A 23,900-nucleotide genomic window follows, 5' to 3' on the forward strand; every position below is an offset into this window, starting at 1 on the left:
CGCCAAGTCCAGTAGAGAAACAAATACAAGATTTGTTTATGTTATGTTTAGAGAATACGCTATGCGCATTTGTTTTCCAAGCAGATTTTTCAGGCATCATTTATAGAATCTAGCCCCAACTCCCTAACTCTAGAAAGTTGCATGCCCAAATTTCCAACTACCCTGTAAATTGCATGTGCAACTTAAAAGGTCAGTTGTGTGCTTAACTTAATAGATTATTGGATGCTAATTGGCCTTAAATTGATTATAATTGATGTTAATTGGTGCTAATTAGCACTAATTGGCAGTTACGCACTTAACTGCCCTTAGTTGGTACTCTATAAGATGTGCACTCAAATTCCAGAGCATGCAACTCAAAGGGGTGTGTGGACCTGGAAGGGGCATGGGTGTATCAGCGGCATGCCAGTGGCATGTAAAGCAGTTGCGTGCAGGGATTATAGAATATTTGCAGTTATGTGCCTACAGTTATGCTCAAGCATTATATCAACCATTTGGACTTATACTAGTATTGTTACGGCTCCTAAATATCATCACAGTGCCTAAATACCCCATAAGAGCATTTTGAGGTTAGGGGCAGTAACTAGGCGGGAATGGGTTAGAGAGTGGGCATGAAGAGCAAACTGCAGTTACCCCTTAATTCTGTAAAAGTTGCTGAAAATTGTGTGCTCAATTAATTGAATAGCAAGCAATATTGGCACTAATTAGATTTAATTGTCATTTACGTGCCTAAAATTTACACGTGATCTGAAAAAGGGGCACTAAAATGGGAGGGTCATTGGCAGAATGGGGGCATTCGTAAAATTAATACATGTTGTTACAGAATAATGAGGATATATACCTAATGTAGGCACGTACATTTGCGCCACATTTCAGTTGCTTCAAGAAGCACAAAATTACAACAAAAATATGTAAAATTCAAATAATTGATATCACCAGTAAAATTACACAGAAAATAAGTTATGGTCACCTGAGACATTTCAAATCCAACAATAAAAATGTGATGCAAGAACACTGGACATCGTGGGAGAGGAGAAAACCACTAGACTGGCATCAGTTCCAAGCAATAATTCTGTGAATAGATGGAGAGAGAAAAGATGCTTAAATACTAAGACATACAGCCAGCGGTGTACTGAGGGCGGGGCGGTGGGGGCAGTCCGCCCTGGATGCAAGCTGCAGGGGGGGTGCATGGAGAAGCTGCATGGCTGTCAGCTCCGCCGGTTCCCTGCTCTCTCTCATGTTATTTCCTGTTCCAGGGCGAGGGAACAGGGAACCGGCGGACCCGACAGCTGCGTGGCTGCTTCCAGCACCCCATGAGGTAAGAGCAATGCACCGGGTGTGTGTGTGTGTTTCAAGGTGATATGCCAAGGGGGATGACACTACACCGGGGGGGGGGGGGGGTGCATGTGATCCGCCCCTGGTTTGCAGCTGACTAAGGAACATCACTGCATACAGCAGAAACCAAGAGGTCATTTTACTAAGGTGCACTGAAAAATGGCCTGCGGTAGTGTAGGCATGGGGTTTGGGCGCATGCAGAACCATTTTTCAGCGCACCTGTAGAAAAGGCCTTTTTAAAATTTTTGCAGAAAATGGATGTGTGGCAAAATGAAAATTGCCGAGTATCCATTTTGGGTCTGAGACCGTACCGCCAGCCATTGACCTAGCGGCAAAGTCTCAAGCAGTAACCAAGCGGTAATGACCTATGCATGTCAAATGCCACTGGCGCGCTTACGATATGCATGGCAGAAAATAAACATATTTTTCGGCTGTGCGTATCGGACGCACAGCAAAAATGAAATTACCGCAAGAGCCACACGTTAACCGTGTGTAACTCCATTTTGGCATGGGTTGGGTGCCTGTAGACGCTTATGCGGCTCAGTGGCGTAGCCAGAAGTCAATTTTTGGGTGGGCCAACAGGTTGGATGGGTGGGCACTAGACAGTGGTTTGCTGGTAAATGTTTAACAACAGGCTCTCTCCCCGGTCCACCTCTGCGCCCCCCCCCCCCCCGTCCACCCTCCCCTCACAAAATTGCAGAGCTGGCTATAGCCAGGGAGAGAGCCTGGGGGGGGGGGGGGGGGGGAGGCAATGCATTACTCTTTCCAGGAAAAAAAAATTAAATGATCCCAGGTTCCAATCTAATTCATGTTTAATGTGGATAATATGCCATAAATAAGTAAATAAATAAATATAAACTTTAATGTTGAGCACCTGATTCTCAAAGTGGACATATTCCAACACTATAATGAAAATAAAATGATTTTTTCTACCTTTGTTGTCTGGTGACTTTGTTTTCTGATCAGTTCTGGTCCAGTATCTGATCTGCTGCTATCTGTTCTCTAACTCCATTTCCAGGGCTTCCTTTCCATTTATTTCTTTACTTCCTCCTTTCTTCTTCATTTCTTGCTCTACATCCGTAAGTAAAAGCTGGGTCCTCCGCAGACTTGACTGTCCAGTGGATCCAGCTTCTGTCTACTTTCTCCATCCATGTGCAGTTTTTCTCCTTTCTTCTTTCCCTTCATATCACCTCCTTCCTCTCTCTTCCCTCCCCTCCATTCATGTCGCATTTCTGCTCTCGATCCCTTCCCCCTACATCCATGTGCATCTCCTGCCTCTGTCTTCCTCCCCTCCATCCATGTCCCGGAATTTCTTCTTTCTCCCCTCCATCCATGTGCATCTCCCTTCCTGTCTTCCCTTCCTTCCCCTCCATCCATGTCCAACAATCTCCTCCATGCCCTCCCCTCCATCCACCCTGTCCAGCAACCCTCCTCTCCCTGCCCTCCCCTCTCATCCATGTCCAGCAACTCCCCTGCCCTCTATCCATCTATCCATCCATATCCAGCAATTCTCCTCTCTCCCCTGCCCCCCATCCATCTATCCATATCCAGAAATTCTCCTCTCTCCCCTGCCCTCCCCTCCATGTCCAGCCATTTCTTCTCTCTCCCTGGGCCTTGTCCTCCCATCCATGTCCATCGATGCTCCTCTCTCCCCTTTGACCATCTCCCTCTCATTCCCTTTCCAGCACTCCCATTCCCCCCTCTGTCTCTCCCTTACCCAGTCTCCTAAATTCCTCCCCCATCTTTCACCCACTTCATTAGTCCCCCATTCCCCATACTCTGTACTGACCACCCCTCCCAGTCTTATCCATCTCCTGCTCCTTCCCTCTGCTCACCACCCCTCCCAGACCCATCCTTCCCTCTGCTCACCAACCCTCCCAGTCCATCCATCTTCTGCTCCTTCCATCAGCTCACAACCCCTCCCAGTCCCATCCTTCCCTCTGCTCACCAACACTCCCAGGTCCCATTCTTCCCTCTGCTCACCAACCCTCCAGTCTCATCCATCTTCTGCTCCTTCCCTCAGCTCACCACCCCTCCCAGTCCCATCCTTCCCTCTGCTCACCAACCCTCCCAGTCCCATTCTTCCCTCTGTTCACCACCCTCTGCTGAATAAAGACGACAACGTGGATGCAGGCAGCACAGGCAGCTCACTGGTTTGCTTGCTGTGTTTTAAGTGAATGGCGACGGCTGCGCAGGGGAGTAGAAACAGAGATTTTAAATGGCTTCCTTCTCTAGTCACAGCGGCAAACTGGCGAGCAGCGGCACTAAAAGCATAAAGCAGCCAAGCTCTTCGATTCCGTCCTTCGCTTTCCTGCCCTCTCAGCGTCCCGCTCGCCCAAAGGAAATGAATCAGAGGAAGGCGGGAAGCTGTAGAGGGCAGGGAAAGCGAAGGACGGAATTGAAGAGCTTGGCTGCTTTATGCTTTTAGAGCCGCCGCCCGTCAGTTCGCCGTGCGAGTCTGGAGAGATCAGCTGGGTGGGCGGGCCTGAGCTGAAATTGGGTGGGCCTGGCCCACCCAGGCCCACCCGTAGCTATGCCCCTGATGTGGCCTTAGTAAAAGGACCCCCAAGAGATTTAGCAGCAATGATGGAAAAATATTTCCCCTTGTACTGAAGGCTATAAGCTTGATTAAAAAGAACTTGCAAGCACACTAGAACAAGTTGAACAGTAGTGGCATTAAGGGCTTATGTTGTAATGGCCATGGCTAATTGGGAAATATAGACAAATAGAAAACTGTGGCCATTTTACTGCCAGGCTAAAAGTGGCCTCAGTGAATAGGAAACACATACGCTAAAAATAGTGCAGGCCACTGCTTAGTAAAAGGGACCCTATTTTGGAAATCACCAATTAAATCTTTTTCAGTACTCAAGCTGACCACGTCCTAATCCCTGAATCCATTTCCTTGAACAATAATATCTTCAAACCTAGATCAACTTTCAATTTTTGCAGCATCATGAATAATTTCTATCATGGGTTTCCTTGAAGTGGCTTGACAAAGACCTTTATTCTAAATAGTATTTTCCTTATCCTTAGACAACAGCTGTTTCAGCATCTGATTATATTGTTGACAACAGTTAAGTAGAGAAAGAAGAACCAAGAACTTCTTTGGAAAATGAGTCAACAAAGGAATTAGCAAATAGAGTTATGGTTATTGGCATTTCATATAAAGGCCTTTCATGCTGAACAAAGCAAAGTGGTTTACAAACATTTCCACAATCATTGAAATAGGAAAAAGAATGCCACTGACTGACAGACAGGGATGCTTAGAAAATATGGAGTAAAAGGAGGAGAAAATGCTATAATTGCAGTTGCAGTCATCCACCTCTCAATTGACTGACTATGATCCGGGGAAGGCTTTTGCAAATATGGGGCTGGTTCTGGGTACCTATTTTTTTAAAGGCACATAGGTGCCTATCCTGCTTATTTTCGAATGAGAAGGGCCCGCCATCTTCTGACACAAATCGGGAGATGGCCGGCCAAATCGGTATAATTGAAAGCCAATTTTGGCTGGTTTCACTGCTTTCCGTCGCAGGGATGGCCAAAGTTCAAGGGGGCGTGTCGGCAGTGTACCAAAGGCGGGACAGGGGAATGATTAAGAGATGGCCGGCCTCAGCCGATAATGGAAAAAAAAAAGACCGGCCCTGACGAGCATTTGGCCAGCTTTACTTGGTCCTTTTTTGTTCATGACCAAGCCTCAAAAAGGTGCCCCAACTGATCAGATGACCACCGGAGGGAATGGGGGATGACCTCCCCTTACTCCCCCAGTGGTCACCAACCCCCTCCCACCCAAAAAAAAAAAAACATTTTTTTTGCCAGCCTCTATGCCAGCCTCAAATGTCATACCCAGCTCCATCACAGCAGTATGCAGGTCCCTGGAGCAGTTTTTAGTGGGTACTGCAGTGCACTTCAGGTAGGCAGACCCAGGTCCATCCCCCCCCTACCTGTTACACTTGTGGTGGTAAATGGGAGCCCACCCGAAACCCACAGTACCCACATTGTAGGTGCCCCCCATTACCCTTTAAGGGCTATGGTAGTGGTGCACAGTTGTGGGGAGTGGGTTTTGGGGATGTTTTGGGGGGGCTCAGCACACAAGGTAAGGGAGCTATGCACCTGGGAACAATTTGTAAAGTCCACTGCAGTGCCCCCAAGGGTGCCCAGTTGGTGTCCTGGCATGTGAGGGGGACCAGTGTACTACAAATGCTGGCTCCTCCACGACCAAATGACTTGGATTTGATTGGGTTTGAGATGGCCGCATTAGTTTCCATTATTGGCGAAAACCAATGGCGGCCATCTCTAACGCCGGCAATTTCTAAGGGCGGCCCAAATGTTAAGATTTGGCCAGCCCCGACCATATTATCGAAAGAAAAGATGGCCGGCCATCTTGTTTCGATAATACAGTTGGGTACGCCGCTTTACGGGGCCGTCATTAGAGATGGCCGCCCTTATAGATGGCCGCCCCCATTCGATTATGCCCCTCCATGTTGCCTTTATCAATAGGCTTAAAAGAGGTACCTTTTTTGGACACCCTTGTATAAAAACTGAGGTAGAGACAGCAGTAACTGTATTCGAAAAATCACAGATCGCAATTCTTTTCTTCAGTACAACAGTCATCATCCCTGGTGCGTGAAGGACTCCTTACCTGTGGGACAGTTTTTACACTTACGGCATATCTGCTCTTCTGATGAAACATTCAAGCATCAGGCTATAAATTTACCTGAGAGCTTAAAAGAAAGGGGGTGTCCTGACAGAAGCATACGTCGTGCTTTCAAGCGATCGTGGTTTGCCCAGCATCCTTTATTATTATTATTATTGGATAAGCCTGAAGAATCATTGATTACATTTGCTTGTGTTCTGACCTATGCTGACCTTGCTCCCCAAATAGCACAGACTATCAATCAACATTGGGATGTGCTTTCGCTTCACTTCGTTTTCCAACAGCGTCCTTGTATAGCGTATCGTAAAGGACAACATTTGCGAGATAGGTTGATTCATTCTATATATTAATCTCCTACTCGCCAGGAAGTCCTGTTAATGGGGCATACAGCATGTGGACACTGTCAGTTCTTTGCTCAAACAGTTGAGGGCACTCAATGGTGACATCCATTGATAAATGAGAAAATCTATAGACAGAAGATTAATACCACATATGAGTCCACATATGTTATATATGCAATCATATGCCCTTGCAAGAAATGGTAAGTCGGACGTACTAAAAGACAGATCAAAATTCGCCCAACAGAACATAAAAGCAGACTTAACAAACAAATATTGACTGCACCTCTAGTCATTCATTGTATGGAGAGAACCATCAATTCCCTCAACTTAAATGGCCAATTATTAATCAAGTGATTGTTCAGTTAGGGCTGGAGACATGGATAGAGTATTAAATAAAAAGAACAGTTCTGGATTTTTGAGCTGGATACCATGGCTTTGAATGGACTAAATGACTTTATAGAGTGAAACACTGTAATTTAGTTTATTCCTCAAGTAGTATTTCTTAAGCAGTTTTCATTATATTCCCAACAACACTTTATCATCTTATTTAATTTATCAGTTTTTATATTACATTTTCATATTACATTCCATTACAATACATTTGGTTATATTTTGTTCAATCACAGTTTGTTTACATTAGATGGTTAATATCAAGGAGACCGGCTTCATCCTGTGTTCCTTTGAAGTTTAGACTTAGTCTGTACGTCAGGTCCTCATTTCCTGTCTAGGGAGCATAAAAAACCTTTGGCTTTAGGAAGCCGTTTCACTATCAGAATCGTGGCGTTTCTTTGCATTTGGCTTTCAGAAAACCACATTTCGAGTGCCTGATGAAGATTCTTCGAAACTCTGCAGTGTTGAACTCGTAATGATATCAGCTATAGAAGAGAGTTCGGGATAGCTGAGGATTACGGATTACTATTGAAAAGTTGAGAGAACTTTTATGCTGCTGGGTGCGGTGCACGCACCTGATGGCACTGAGATAAGTGCGCCTTTATTATCTTGAGAATTGTTTATTAAGAATGCTTACAGTTGTTATATCACAGTTGTAATATCACAGTTTTGAAATGTATACTACCCTATTGTGCTAGAGTATAGATATACGTGAAAACACTTAGGGAAGTTGTATGCATGAAGATATGATAAGGTATGATATCAAATGAATAACGAGCATGCGTATATAAATAGAGAGGTGTACATATGATATAAATTAGTACACTAAAATATCTATTATATCATCACATAATATATATGCATAAAAAAACAGCTTAAGAACATTACAGTGTTTGTTTTTGAAATAAACTTTCAGAACTAGTGATAGGATGTAAGTGACAAATATTAGGGGAGTATATCCCCGCAAGTGTTGAGAGTATTGGTATGAATGAGGTTTATTGAGAGTATGAGTAGACAGACTTTGAAGTTAATATTTATGAATAATTTTGGTGATTTTTATCACTATAAATTTGGGAGCACTGGTTTTGTTTGCTCACATTATACTGAAAAATTTGGAGACATTCAATGATCGAGAAACTTGTCCACCCTTAGGAGCAGATATTTACCTTCAGGTACTGCTCCATTTGGGTGAGTTAACACTCTGAGAATTTCTCCTTCACATTATAAAATTTTCCTTAAAGATTTATATTATATTATCTGAGGCATTTGCCTTATATTCTTCAAAGTCAGTCTTCTCATAGCTCTCTTTAAGTTACTACTCTGGTTTGTATTTTGTTGTTTTTAATTTTCTGAGCATTTTATCAAAAGGTATACTGTCAAATGCCTTTTGAAAATCCAACAGGTCAAAAATCAGTCATGGAGGTCAGCAAGTTTCTAAATGACACCTGCAACAGTTGAATTAAATCTGGATATTTGGTGATGGTATCTGGATAGTGGCCAGCACTGACAATCCAGATTCAGTAGTGACTGCAGGCACTTTATCAATAGTGGCATTGTGTAACCAGCTATCCATACAGCTAACAGAATACAGTTAGGGTAGCCATTTTGTTGTCCTAATTTTGTCTGGATAGTTATCTGGTTTGCAGACATAAAGGGGATAATATTCAGCTGGCGATGACTAAATCAGGATATTCAATGCTGGGCCATGTCAGGGCTCTGGCATTGAATGTCCAGTTTGTGGAGCCGGCTATGCATAGCCAGTTAAGTGTGATATTCAGCAACCCTATTTATGCAGCTAACTGGCTGATAAAGGCGCCGATATTCAGCACTTAACTGACCCCATGCCAACTCCACTCCCAAAAAACCAGGTTTGCAGTTCGGTACTAACCGGTTAAGTGCCGCTGAAAATCAACGGTTAGCCCCAAACACACGATTTAACCAGCTAAGTACCATTTCTGGCCGATTAAATCACATTATTGCCACTAAGTAGATAACTTTAGGGAAAGTCCTCACCCTGCCCACTGACCACCCTGGTGCTATCCAGCTTGAAAACTACTTATGAACTAACTGACTTTCGCAAATCCTTGAAGACCCACCTATTCAACAAGGCATACCAACAAGACCAGCAACTACAAATGTAATACATCACAACCTCAACTATTACCAACAATGTTCTTGCGTATATCTATTTGTTTGAATTTCGATCACGCTATTTTCTATGAAATCTCCACCTTACCTACTATCAGTAATATCTATTAATTATAATTACCTGTTTAGATTATGCCACTTTCTATGTAACACTAACTGTTATCTCTTAACCTACTATCTACTAACAACGACACATTGTAAGCCACATTGAGCCTGCAAAGAGGTGGGAAAATGGGGGATACAAATGCAATAAATAAATAAATAAGCACTGTATTATCTGTAATAATTTTCAGCAGCAGTATATGGATAATGCTACTGAAAGTCACTGACTGGCCCCAGTCAGTGGCACTTGTCTAGGTAGCAGCTGCCATCCATCCTTCTACCCATTACCCTCTCCCAATCCTTCTGTCTGTTGTCTCCCTCTATCTCCCCTTCCTTCTAAACAGTTCTCTCTCTCGACCCTTTTCCATTCAGCATGTCCTCTCTATCCCCATCCTTCCAGTGTCTTTTCTCTTTCTTTCTTTCCCTCCCTCCCTACCCTTACGTCCAGTGTCTTCCCTCTTTCTGCCCCCTCCTTCCAGCATTTTCTCTCTTTCCCCCTCCTTTCATTCAGCATTTCTCCATCTGACAGCTAGAGTCTCCCCCAGTTTCTCCCCAGCAGCTTCTCTCTCTCTCTCTCCTGCCCATGTACCCTCTTTCTCTCCCCATCTTTCCACTCATCTCTCTCTCTCTCTGTTCCTCTCTTCCATCCAGCATCTTCTCTCTGGCTTTCCCCTGCTCTCTTCCGTGTCCCCTTTTTCTCTCTCCATCTCTCTCTGGCTCTCCCCTGCTCTTTTGCATGTCCCTGGCTCTCCCCTGCACTTGTCCACTTTCTCTCTCTCTCTTCCATCGTCCTCATGCATCTCTCCTCGCCCTCATGTACCCACCTTTCTCTTCCCTCCCCTTCTTGCTTCCCTTAGATCTACCATCACTTTCACTCCTTTCTCCACCCACCTTTTCCCATTCCCCTGCCCTGCCATTGCTTTCCTTCCTCCCTCTTCCCCTTAGATGTGGCATCACATCCTCTTCTCTCCACCCCCCTTTCCCTTTGGTCTGGCAGCTGGCTGGCATCGCTTCCCCCCACCCCCCAGACTAGTGCAGTATCGCTCTCCCCCTCCGCTCCTGTCACTAACTCACCCCAAACTCTTCTCTCTCCATCCTTATCCCTTTACACTTCCCTCCTTGCGCCCTTAACTTTCCTCGCTTTGCCCACCACCCCCTTTCTCCTTTTAACCCACACCCGCTCTGTCTTTCCATCCTGACCCAGTCCTAACTCTTCCCCTCTTGCCACCCTAAACTCTCCCATTTGTACCCCCCTTTTGCCACATGCCTTGTTTCTTACTATTGCAAGGCTCAACCCCACCCAACACTCTCCTCTTTTTGCCCCATTGCCCCCCTCTCTCCCTTACATCTGACCAGGCCAAAAAAAGGTATTGGACCTAGTAGATCCCTTCTCTTACCACCATGACGACAATGACCCAACTGCACCTGTGGGAAAGTAGAGGCTGTAAGCAAAATGTTGCCTCCTGCTGCTTCTTGAGCACCTGCATTGCCTAGAGTTGGCATTTGTTTTTTGAAAGACAAAATCCCACCACCTGCTGCTCACTGTCACGTCTTTCAAATTTGAGGCTTCGTAGCAGCAGCAGCAGCAGCAGCAATGATGTAAGTGCTGCTTTCAGCCTGCCCCGGAAGCACTCTCTGTACAGCTTCCCGCGTAGGCGGGACGCTGTCCAGAGAAGGCTTCCGGGGCAGGCTGAAAGCAGCACTTACATCATTGCTGCTGCTGCTGCTATGAAGCCTCAAATTTGAAAGACATGACAGGAGCGGAGGGGGGGAGCGATACCGCGCTGGTCGGAGAGGGGGGAGAAGGACAGCCCCAGCATCGATCGCATGTCGGGGGGGGGGGGGGGAAGACAGCCCCAGCATTGATCGCACGTTCTGCACGCACCAGTCGGGGGGAGATGTTCAAGGCAGCACCCCTCACGAGCTGCACCCGGGGTGGTCCTCCCCCACCGCCCCGCCCTTGCTGCACTTGTGGCTGTGGAGACTTAGCCTCCCCAAGTCTCTTATACCGGGCACCTATGTCCACAGCCCTTTTATTGGATATTAGAGCACTGACACGGGCACACCACATGAAACTTCGTTGTGATGGCAGGGGTTATTTTGATAAACTATTGTGATCCTACACTGCCCTTCCAGGCTGGTTCCACAATTTGTTTTTTGGTGCATAAAGACTTACATTAAACTTTCTACTGCTGGGTAATGATCACAATTTCTAACTGCCCTTAAATAACTAATAAATTAATAGTCTGCAATGAGCAAGTCAGCACACTTACATTACAGGTCTGTTCATCTTAGCTCTCTGCCTCTTCTGATGTCCACGTGCTGCTGCTCTTCAATCTCCATATCACATAACAGGTTCTATAAACACACATGTATGCAAGGATCCAGGGCACAGGCCTAAAGAGCTGACAGCTCTGCTCTCTAAACCCCTGCTGTTGTTTTTGGTGGGTAGAGGAAAGGGAGAAGCAACAACAGTAGGAAACTGAGGGAAAAACAACATAGGAGTGACAGCTCCCACCCAGGTTTACAATAGCTTTGTGTGAGGCTACCAAGGAAGGTGTAATGTGAAAAGTGTATTTGGGGCAATTTGCTGTGATTCCCAGTGGCAGTAAACAGTTGTGAAATATTTTGATAAGGTGACCTTTGAGACATGTATGTCCTGTGTGTTTTAGAAGCTGTAGCTCATAGAGAGATAAGAAAGAGTGGAAGGCTTGTTAGTAGCTGTGACAATTGTAGAGGTGTTAGCATACTTATTACAGGCTTTCACCCTGCACATCAAACGTAATATCTGAGTGGCTTACATAATAATTCGATGATAGAGAGAAGAAGTGAAATCAAGAAAAGAGAGACAGGTGGGGGGGGGGGGAAGGAAGTAGAACTACAATAATGACAGGAAAGCAGGAGGGGGGATAAACTGGTAGAGGAATGTGCAATTCAGGTCAACTATCGATCACACCCGAGTGGGGCAGGAGTCAAGCGTATGCTTGGAAGAACAAGAAAGTTCAACTTTGAATTGCTGGAGGGAAGAACACAGTCTGAGGTGTGGGGATAATTTATTCCAGAGGTTCAGGCCTTGAACTGAGAAAATACAGCATTGTAAGCTGCACGTGTCAGAATGCGGGTAGGGAATAGTGAGCAGATTCTGTTGTGATGATCTGAGTGATCAAGGAGGACAGTAAGGGATCAAATAGCTGGAAAGGGATAGGGGTGTGCCAGAGCTGTGAATCTCATATAACAGGAGCAGGATTTTAAAGGTTACGCGATGTGATACTGGCAGCCAGTGCACAGATTGTATTTCCTACGTCAAGTAATGAGTTTGATGGCTGTATTCTGTATGAGCTTCCCCTGTGTTTTATGTATAGAGATCATGTTTTGTTTACAGCCTGTCTCAATAGGCCTGCATGAATCTAGGCCTAGAGATAGGACTGTAACCAGGGGTCGTGCAGTGAGATAGCATATTTTATGACATAGCCATGACTGTTCAAGAGGGTAATGAATCTGGGTGCCCTCTCTTCTGTTCCTGTTTGACCTGCATCTCATCCAACCAGGCAGCATAATACAGCCACAAGTACACAGAAATACAGAAACATAGCAAATGAAGGCAGATAAAGACCATATAGCCTTTCCAGTCTGCCCACCCATACCAAATACTAAGCTTTATAATTCCTTTGAGATCCTCTGTGACTGTCCCATGCTTTTATGAATTCACATACAGTTCTGACGTTCACCACTTTCACTGGGGGGCTGTTCTATACATCTTATACAAGATCTTGTTTGACTGTTTTCTCTTTCTCTCTCCCTTTACATATAGGCCACATAAGCAATTTAAAAGGAAATTCTATAACTTAAGTGCCCACATTTACTCACGAGTTATGCATATAAATGTTTATAATACTAGTACTTATATTTATTTATTTATTGATAGCATTTATATCCCACATTTTCCCACCCAAGGGCAGGCCCAATGTAGCTTACAGAAATTTACAAAAGTCATACATCAATTCTACAACAGTCAACGGCAATGTAGTGAAAGAGGCTAGAGAGTAAGAGCAGAGATGTGAGAGCGGTAGTATCCGTTAGTTTGTTAACTAAAGAGTAGAGTTGTTTCAAATCTATTAGTTTTATAATAGAGTTTCTTGGATTATATGGGTATGAGTGCACATGCACGAGTAATTGCTTGCAGGGCACCCAAGTGCTATTATACAAATACCTGCTTAACTTACAGAGCGGGTATTTGCAAGTGGGTATTATACATATGCCAAGCAAGGATGGGATACAGATGGGGCTCCCACTAAGGAATGTAACTGGTGCCTAAGGATTACCAGCTTTAGGGCTGGTGTAACTGCATGTACCTAAATATTAGGCATGACTATACCATGGTAGGGTCCATTATAGGTTAAGCATATACCATGTGGCCTTGGAGTGCCTAAATGGAGCCACTCTGTTCTAGAATTGCCCCCTTAATGTCCCTATACCTGTCTTACTCATCATACCCAGACCCGTGTTGGTGTGTGGTGTGCCTTCCCTTGGTAGGACTGTGGCTCCTGTGTACCCGAGCTACGTTTTATATGTGTCTCTTCTCCATGTCTGGCAGAAGGACATCTCTGGGGGAACTCTATTGAGCCACCTACCATCCTTTTCCTGAATTTAGTAAGATCCTCATATAGGTGCTGAGTTCTGCGACATGATCCTCTAACCCCTTCAGGCTGCTGTGATCTTGTGTTGGTCAGTGGCATAGCTACAGGGGGCCTTGCCCCTCATTCCAGCCTTAGCCCCCCCAACCCTGATGGCTAGTCAACTGTCTGTGTTTTAGGCACTACTGGCTGCCCTCCCGCTTCCTGCATCACTGTCCTTCACCGCTCTTTGCACCGCTATCCCGTTCCCTGCAATGCTGTCCTTCAATTTTCTGGGCCACTGGCAGCATCAGTAAGGTAAGCACACTGCCTCAGTGGCCCAGAAGCTTTTCCTCTGCTTCAATTTCCTGCCCTGCTTAGGTGGGACGCTGCAACAGAGGGAAAGCTTCTGGGGCCGCCGAAGGCAATGTGTTTACCTCACTGATGCTGCCAGTGGCCCAGAAAATTGAAGAAGGGCAGCAGTGCAGGGAGCGGGACAGTGGTGAAAGGAGCAGTTAAGGACAGCGATGCAAGAGGCCGGAACAGGAGATGTCAAAAAGCTGAAGCCAGTTAGGCTTATCTCCCTTTCCCTCTCCTCCACACACCTGTTGGCCATCCCCGTTCACCCAAAGCAAGCCTATAAGCTGCTCTATCCACAATGTCATCCTTTTTATTTGATCTCACTTATATTTTCAAACGTGATGGCTTTGTAGCATGCATATGTACACAGGGGAAGTATTGAGTAATTAGTTCTAAATTGTAAATCATTGTGTCATTTGGAGGGGCTGGTTATAGGGACAGCTTATGTTCATGCAGAGATGTTTTCACCTAGTAAAGGGTCACCAAAACAGACATCATGTTATGAGAATCAGATGCTTAACAATCAGACTTACTATTTAAATGTAGATTAAAAAAAAAAACATTAATTAGGTTGAGACCTGAGAGCATTTAACATCTGTTTTTCCTGTGCCTACATCAAAAGAAAAAGATGGCACATGTGAACTTGCTCCTTTTGTTTTGTGGAATGCTGTGGTATATTATAAAAATGCACTTGCCTATTTATTACTATTATTTCACAGAGAGGTATTGAAAAATGAGGGAAGGGCTTCCTTCATGCAGAAGCTCTGTCCAAAGTCAGTCTAAATGTCCAGTTCAGCACACTGTTAGCCACCAAGTTCATACAAAGTTAATTATATTCACTAGAAAATAAATCTGATGGTTCAGGCTGCTTGCTATGTGAATATTCATTCCATCACTGTTTAATTATTGCTACCAAGTATTACATATTAAGGGCATTTGCTTTAAACTTTGTTTTAATTCATTTATCCAGTCCTTACATCCATGTAGTTTTGCTTTTCAAACCCAAAAGTGAATCGTAAGGGTGGTTGAACAATTAGGTATAAACTGTGTTGTTTCTGACTATTGTTTGGACTGCTTTGGGTCCTATTGATCTGTACATCTGCTGTCTAGAATTTTGGAAGATGGAAATGTGAAAATAAAAATTAAGCTTTGGATGTACTCTGTAGAAGTTGTTTATTTTGCAATGTGTGTATGGATGCCTGTTCTGATGTGTGCATGTTGATACATATGGCTATGACTCATGAACATGTGGCATCATTAAAGGACAGACTTTTAAATGTCTAGTTTGGGTATATATGCTGATCTCAACTTTGTTAAATGTTTCAGACATATCCATCCATTTGCTCCCATGATATAACTGAATTCTATTATTCTGTCTTGCTGTATTTTCAAATGTAAGCCACATTGAACACGAGTTTGCTTGTGATAATGTGGGATCTAAATGTTAAAAAAAAATCCTTTATCCCCCACCTTTTAAGACGCTGCCTATCCAGCTGGATGGTGATAGCATGAGCAAAGCAAGTTTGGTCCTGTGAAGACTAACTCAAAATAACCTGTTCCTTAGCTGGGTTCTAGTATTACCATATTGAAAATGTGACCATACCATGCCTCTGTGGTTATGTTCCACTAATAGGTTGGATGGATTCACCGGGGCTCATTTTCAAAGAACTTAAAACATTTAAAGCTCCGTGGAGGGGCATAATCGAACACGAACGCCTATCTCCATGGGCGTCTATGTCCGAAAACGGGTACATGAAGAGGTGGGACAGACCGTATTTTCGAAAAAAATGGATGTTTTTCAGCTGGACGTTTGTTTTTTTTTAGCGATAATGGAAACTAAAAACGCCCAGCTCAAAAACGTCCTAATCCGAGCCATTTGGTCGTGGGAGGGGCCACGATTCATAGTACACTCGCCCCCCTGACATGCCAGGACACCAAATGGGCACCCTAGAGGTCAGTGCGGTGGACTTCAGACAATGCTCCCACATGCATAGCTCCCTTACCACGGGTGCTGAGCATCCAACCCCCCTCCCCCAAAACCCACTACCCACAAATGTACAACACTACCATAGCTCTTAGGGGTGAAGGGGACACCTACATGTGGGTACAGTGGGTTTTGGAGACCTCCCATTTACCAGCACGTGTTACAGGTAGGGGGGGATGGGCCTGGCTCCACCTGGCTGAAGTGCACTGCGGTACCCACTAAAAGTGCTCCAGGGACCTGCATACACGCAGGCCTCTAGGACTTGTTGCTGCTATATAACATTGGCACACCAGTTGACACCTGAAGACTAATCTCTCCGAAAACGTCCTATATTGGAATAAGCACGCTTACTCACAGTTAACTGCAAATCAGAGGTTGTGCCCCACTGGCAACGAGTCTCCCTGGTACTGAGATGAGCAGTAGGTCAGAGCTGGCAGAATGGTGTACAATGCCCTCTTTCAGCCACATTCAAGGTAAGAACTAAGTTCTGTAACGTGGCTAACACGTGAAAGGGATCCAAAACTGGCTTACAAAAATGGCCACTACCTCATGGACTACCGGAAACAAAACAGGGCACACTCTGACCCAGTAAGCAGGGGGAAAAGCACCATGGGAGTAGAGCCTACCAACTACCAACATCGTGAGCATTTGCCACAAGCTAGTGGAATCATGGAGCCCAATACCCTACACCCACCACAATGCATTGCTGATGTGACTCTGCAGTGCGCATAACAGAAAAGTTGTCACACTCACCCGAGAGCCACATCAGAACCAGGGAAAGGCTGTCACAGGATAGAACACATTCTGCTGTCATAGAGGTGGGTACGGCATTTGAGGCTGGCATAGAGGCTGGGAAAAAAGTTATTAAAGTGGGGTTTTTTTGTGGGAGGGGGTTAGTGACCACTGGGGGAGTCCAGGGAGGTCATCCCCGATTCCCTCCGGTGGTCATCTGGGCAGTTGGGGCACTTTTTTGGGACTTGTTCATGAAAAAAAAGGGTCCAAAAAAAGTGACCCAAAATCGCGGTAAAAACGCCTTTTTTTTGATTATCAGCTAAAGACGCCCATCTCTCCTTGGCTGATAACCACGCCCCAGTTCCGCCTTCACCACGCCTCCAACAAGCCCCCGTCAACTTTACTCGTTTCCGCGACGGATTGCAGTTGGGAACGCCCAAAATTGGCTTTCGATTATACTGATTTGGGCGCTCACGGGAGAAAGACGTCCATCTCCCGATTTAGGTCACAATATAGGCATTTTTCTCTTTCGATTATAAGCAGGATAGGCTACTATAGGGGCTAATTTTCAAAGCCAAGTGTCTACATGCGCCCAACACAAGCCAAAATGGAGTTACCGCATGGCATCTCCAGTGCTTTTTGTTTGCTATTTTTGCCATATTGGATGGAAGTGAAGATTATTTATATTTAATCTATTATATGGGTCCTATTTATATACAGATGCCTATTGAGAAAACATTTCACTAAGTTTGTTTATTATTATTATTTCACTTTGGGTGATTGCACCATATGTAAAATTAAGCTACATTTATAGATAGTACTATATGATGTATAGAGCATTGTAGTGAGCCACGTTTGCAGCCTGACTGACTAAAATATATTCTCTGTTGTAGGTACAGCCTATACTGAACTCACTTTTGAGCCCTTTAGATACTAGTATTATATATTTTTTCTGTAGGCATCTAACATACTTTAGTTTACGGGATTGACTTTTTGTTTGTTGTTTTCCAATAGGAAGCATATTGCGGTTCTGTATATTCACTGCTGCCTTTTTAAAAGTACAGCTACTGATATTTGTGTGTTCAGAAATGGTGATGTTAAGCTTTCTACATAGGCTCTGAGAAGCTTCTTTGCAGGATTTAGTGTTACTTCACAAAGTGATTTGGCAGACAATCCTTTATTTGTCTGCTCCTTTGTAAGGAGAAGGGGTAGAAGGAACACTATGAGGAACTCCAGGGACTTGAACTGGTTCATGTCAGCTTCTATCTCGCCGCACCTTATGCCAGGAATAGGCTTCCTGAGCCATTACGTCTAGCTCCATCCTTCGCAGCCTTCAAATCTGGCCTAAAGGCCTACCTGTTTGATGCTGCTTTTGACTCCTGACTTGTAACTTTTATCTTATCCTTATGTGTTCTTCTGTCTGTCCTTCCCTTACCCTTTTTGGTCCTGTCTGTTTGTCCTGATTTAGATTGTAAGCTCTTTTGAGCAGGGACTGTCTTTCTTCTTCATGTTCAATTGTAAAGTGCTGTGTACGACTGGTAGCGCTATAAAAGTGAGTTATAGTAGTAGTAGTAGTAGTAGAACCAGAGGAAGGGACAAGAAGACTTATTTTATTAATACAGCTTAATAAGGTATTTTATATTTCTTATAAAGTTGAGGGATATGTGCCACTGCAGTAATTATTTTCCAGGATACTGTGATGTGTGTTGAGAGGTTGACCAAATTCAAGACTACTATAATGGCAACTTCATTTAAAAATGTCAGTGCTTCCAAGGTTTCCATAAGTGTGCATGTTGTTTATGTTTATGCAGGACAGACGTTTTACTTAGAAATTGTTGTTATATTTGTACCCCGCGCTTTCCCACTCATGGCAGGCTCAATGCAGCTTACATATACAGGTGCTTATTTGTACCTGGGGCAATGGAGGGTTAAGTGACTTGCCCAGAGTCACAAGGAGCTGCCTGTGCCTGAAGTGGGAATCAAACTCAGTTCCCCAGTTCCCCAGGACCAGAGTCCACCACCCTAACCACCCTAACCGTTATCAAGTGCACTTGAAGGCATTATTTAGGAGTATACCAAGCACTACTCACAGCTATATGTTTAGTGCCCCCCCCCCCCATGTTAACTGTGGACCCTCCCCCTAAAAAAAAAAAAATGTCAGGCCTGGCTACGCCCCTGGTGTTGGCTATGGCATGGTACCAGGAAAGTGCCAAGGGCAGCTATGTGCCTCTGCAGGACAGTGGTTTCATTTGAATCCTTAGTAGTACAATATCCTAGCCCAAACTATACTATCTTATTGACCTCCTTCTCCAAAGCTACATTGTGGCTCATGAATGCACCACAATGTATGCTTTTGCCTCTCTAGAGAATTATGTACATCATTGAAAGCACCAGAGCCAGTGCACTGAGGTCCAGTTTTAGCACTCCAGGTACCTCCCCTGGCTTGTGCTGCAGTTCCACCATGAGCTAGGCCAAAGTGCAGATGTCTGTGGCATCAAAGTTAGATTTTTATGCCTCAAAGAGACATTTTTTTTAGATGTCCCTGCTCATTCATGTCAGTATGCACCTGGTGTAGCAATGTACATGCACAGTTCAATACGTGTATTTTGGCCAGTAAATGTATACTTTGGGGTGGAGATATTCCCGTTTTAAAGACAGTGGACTTACCCAACCTATATAAATTTACCCTCATTAAATATAAGTAGATTTTAGTTGCCTCCAAAGTGTTCACATGTTTTCATGAAATGCACCGTCTTGTCACTTGACATTCAGTTCATTGCAGTCAATGGATTTAAAGACACTGCCCATTGTGGGCTGAATCTAACCCAGAGGTTCAGTGCTGAAGACACGTCCAGGTACTGGCATTGAATAAAAGGGTTAGCTGCTAACCCAGAAGTTATGTGGGTGTTTGGCCAATATTCAGCTAAGCAGACTGTCTTGTGTGCTGGTGCCCATACTTCCAGCTCCTCCTCAACTGTATGCTTGGACTGCCCTGGCACTAACTGCACAGTGCTGTGGCAGTCAGAGGGGATCTTCAACAGTATTGTGTGGTAGACTGCCGTGGAAAATCTGGAGATAGCTGCTGAGTGGGTTTTAAACAAGCAGGAGCCTCTTCTGCCTGTTTAAACACTGCTGATTATCGACACCATTAGAGGGAGGGAGGTGTAGATGACATGGCATGCTAGGACACTCCTAACTCATACCTCCATTTTGCTTTTCCTACATGTATCCATGTACACTTAGCCTTAAAACAACCAGCTTTTCAAATTCTGTTTAGGTGAGTACTTTGTAGCAATATGCACAGGCCAAAAATTTCAGCTCTTTTGATTTGCCCTTTCTCGATTTTTGTATATTTTTTTTCTGTTGGTTTTAAATATTTTTTCTGTTGGTTTCACACATCTGTTTTAATTTAAAAAAATTAACATTGATGAAAACTATTTAGTGTGTACTAATTGGCAATGCTCATGAAATCAGTTTAGCACATGGTGTATTATTTAAGGCACATTAATGAACTGAATGCATGCTGATGAATGAACATCCCTATGGGCCGATGCTCGGACCCTAATACCAGTGCTAGAGCGAATTAGCACTAGCGTTAATCTGCTTAGAATGTTCAGAGGACTCTAGTGCAGGAAACAATGTGTGTGCCAAAGATTATCTCAAATAGTATTTAAATGTAGTCAAATGAATGTTAATGAGGTCATTTCCTATTCCTTCACCAATGCTGTAAAGGACTAAAATACAGACTAACACGTGCGTCTAGCTTTTCCTACTTGAACACGCAAATGTGGAATGCACTGCCATCTGACCTGAAAACAACTTACAACCTAATCAACTTTCGTAAGTCACTGAAGACTTATCTCTTCAATAAGGCATACCACAATGATCTATAATAGGAACTGCTACGCATCACCACCTACCTAAGATTCTAAATGTTCTTTTTTTTTCCATATACCTGATTGTTTAATTCTTCTATGTTGTCCAAGTTCTTGATATAATACCAATTGTATCCTTTACTCTGTTCAGTTTAGTTTCGAAAGAGATCGCCGGCCATCTTCCAACACAAATCGGGAGATGGCCGGCCATCTCATGAACCCGGCCAATGGAAATGGAAAGACGATTTTGGCCAGCTCCAACTGCTTTCCGTCGCAAAGCCGGCGAAAGTTCAAGGGGGGTGTGTCAGCAGGGTATGGAAGGCGGGACGGGTGGGATGGGGGTGTGGTTAAGACATGGCTGGCTTCGGCCGATAACGGAAAAAGGATGGCCGGCTCTGACGAGCATTTGGCTGGCTTCACTTGGCCCATTTATTTTTAGGGCCAAGCCTCAAAAAAGTGCACCAATTGACCAGATGACCACCGGAGGGAATTGGGGATCACCTCCCCTTACTCCCCCAGTGGTCACCAACCCCCTCCCACCCAAAAAAAACATTTAAAAAACATTTTTTTCCAGCCTCTATGCCATCTCAAACCCGGCCATCTCTGACATTTGGCCGGCCCCAACCGTATTATCAAAGCAAAAGATGGCCAGCCATCTTTTTCGATAATACGGTTGGGGACAGCTCTTTACTGCGCCAGCCATATAGATGGCCGGCCATCTATTTGGCTGGCGCCGTTCGATTATGCCCCTCCACGTCACCCATGTTCTTCATGTAACACCAATTGTTTCTTTTACTCTGGAATGGCGAATGCCATGACTGAACATTGTAAGCCACATTAAGCCTGCAAATTGGTGGGAAAATGTGGGATAGAAATGCAACAAATAAAATAAAAATAAAATAAATGGTCAGAGAACAATGCACAAAACAGAGCCGCCCTTACTGCTGGAAACCTAACACCAGCTCGGAGCTGGTGCTGAGATGTTTGAAGAGAGGATTTCCCATGATTTTCCTGTTAAAATCTGTCAGTTTTGATTTGGAAGCGGAAGGAAGCCTCTAAGCGCTGGGAGTGAGAGACACACGTAGGCAAATCCGAGCAAAGCCGAAAATAAAAGCACACGCTTATTTTCTGTGCTTAAGTATAAGCCTTCCAGTGAATAAAAATTTGAAAGGCTTATATTTAAAGGTGCAGAGGAATTTTGCCAATGAATGCTTCACTTCCGGGTTTGCCTGGGCATGCGCACAAGAGCCTTGCTTACCACGAAAATCTTGTGTGCATGCACCAGGCAGAGTCTCACAGTGTACATATTATTTGCATGCAATTAGTGTTGAGCATTGAGGAGCTATTTTTCTGCACTGTTCCTGCGCTATTCCAGGGTGCTGTTTGTTCTAGCACCAGAGTCTGAGCATCAGCCCACTAGTGCCTTGTCTTTGCAAATCAGTTTCTTTTCTGCAAGCTTAAGGTACACATGAAACTGATTTGTGGACTGCTGCAGTTTCTCAATAGCAGAACACATGTCTTCTGTTCTAAAACAATTTCTATTTCCACCCAGTGGCGTTCCTAGGGGTGCTAACACCCGGGGCGGATCGCCGATGCGCCCCGCCCCCCGGGTGCAGCGCCCCCCCCCCCCCCCGGCGAAATAACCCCCTGGGTGCAGCGCGACCCCCCGGTGAAAGAACCCCCCCCCCGGGTGCAAGCCGCTGGGGGGGGGGGGGGTGCCACGCGCCTGTCGGCTCTTCGTTTCCATGCTCCCTCTGCCCCGGAACAGGAAGTAACCTGTTCTGGGGCAGAGGAAGCATGAAAACGAAGAGCCGACAGGAGCGCGACACCCCCCCCCCAGCGGCGTGCACCCGGGGCGGACCGCCCCCACCGCCCCCCCTTGGTACGCCATTGTTTCCACCATTAAAGTAGTGGATGCTTGGAATGCCCTCCCGCGGGAGGTGGTGGAAATGAAAACGGTAACAGAATTCAAACACGTGTGGGATAAACATAAAGGAATCCTATTCAGAAGGAATGGATCCTAAGGAGCTTAGCCGAGATTGGGTGGCAGAGCCAGCCGGTGGTGGGAGGCGAGGATAGTGCTGGGCAGACTTATACGGTCTGTGCCCTGAAGAGGACAGGTACAAATCAAAGTAGGGTATACACAAAAAGTTTGTCTTGTTGGGCAGACTGGATGGACCATGCAGGTCTTTTTCTGCCATCATTTACTATGTTACTATGTAATGTCAAACAATGCCCGATGTGGCCACGTTTCACCTTCCCAAAGGCTGCATCAGGGGCTACAAATATTAGAGTCCCAGAGGACACTTGCACTTAATAGTTGTTAGTCTAAATTAAAAAAGCAGGAACTAGCAGCTCAGCAGCTAGCAGCAGTATTCTCACTGGCAGTGTAACTCCTCCTCATTGAGCACCAATTCTCCCTGGCAAAGTTACTCCTCCTCATTCAGCACCAAACTGCCTGTGAAAATACTGCTGCTAGCTGCTGAGTTGCTAGTTCCTGCTTATTTTAATTTGGACTAACAACTAACTACTAAGTGCAAGTGCCCTCCTGGGCAATGCATGACAGGAAGAGCACAATTTCATTGACTACAGCAATGCTGAAACTTACACCTGAGTCACTCACACTGGCTAGTGATAAACTGGAAGCAAGCATGGGGAAGAAGCCGCTCTGCTGACCACTAGGAAACCTTACTGATCCAGCCCCTCCATCAACCGGAGACCCTTGATGCCACAAAACTTGAAATCTGACTTCCCACAAGGGCACAGACACCGCTGAGGAGAGGCCTGCTTGAAAAAATGACAACTGAGATGCAGTCATCTCCAAGAGCCACAAATCAGCATCACAATATCCCTAAGCCTCGAACTAGTCCTGTGCCCGATTCTTCCGAAAATGCTCATCATAGTTCAGCTATGCCCAGCCGCTGCAAGTCTGATAAGCCTGTAAAATCATATCCATGTATTGCGAAACCCAGGGTACAAACCGGGTTTTACTGCACCAAGGGCACTGGCATAAATATTAGACCCTAACAACCAGTTAAAAATTGTCCTGGAAATCTGACCTTTCTTTACCTCCTCCTTCCTATCATCCCATTTCTTACACTCCTGCCCATCCCGGGCCTGCTCTAGTAAAGCAAAGAGGTCCACATAGTGACCTCATATTATTTTCTCATGCCATTTTTGAGACAGCCTAGAGTCTAAAGGAGAAACGTCTGACAAGGTATGCACTCTATGCAAGAACTGCATAGCCCAGTAGAAGGCCCTGCCCTAACCTGACCCAAACTAACCCCCAGAACAGCACAAAGGCTATCAGAAGAAGAGGAAGACAATGACTGAGACAAATCCCAGGAGTCATAAAACTCCCAAACTTGC

The 23,900-nt window shown here is 44.9% G+C and overlaps 1 long non-coding RNA gene across 1 annotated transcript; it reads right to left on the minus strand.

The window, feature by feature from the left end:
* Nucleotides 1–6,441: 6,441 nt before the first annotated feature.
* Nucleotides 6,442–23,059, minus strand: LOC115459374. Its single transcript, XR_003940260.1, has 3 exons — nt 22,987–23,059; nt 19,845–19,848; nt 6,442–6,452 (listed from the first exon to the last, which is right to left on the minus strand). It is a non-coding gene; the product is annotated as an uncharacterized LOC115459374 (long non-coding RNA).
* Between the last annotated feature and the right edge of the window lie 841 nt (nt 23,060–23,900).

The sequence above is a fragment of the Microcaecilia unicolor genome, unplaced genomic scaffold (assembly GCF_901765095.1).
Source record: "Microcaecilia unicolor unplaced genomic scaffold, aMicUni1.1, whole genome shotgun sequence".
NCBI classification, from domain to species: domain Eukaryota; kingdom Metazoa; phylum Chordata; class Amphibia; order Gymnophiona; family Siphonopidae; genus Microcaecilia; species Microcaecilia unicolor.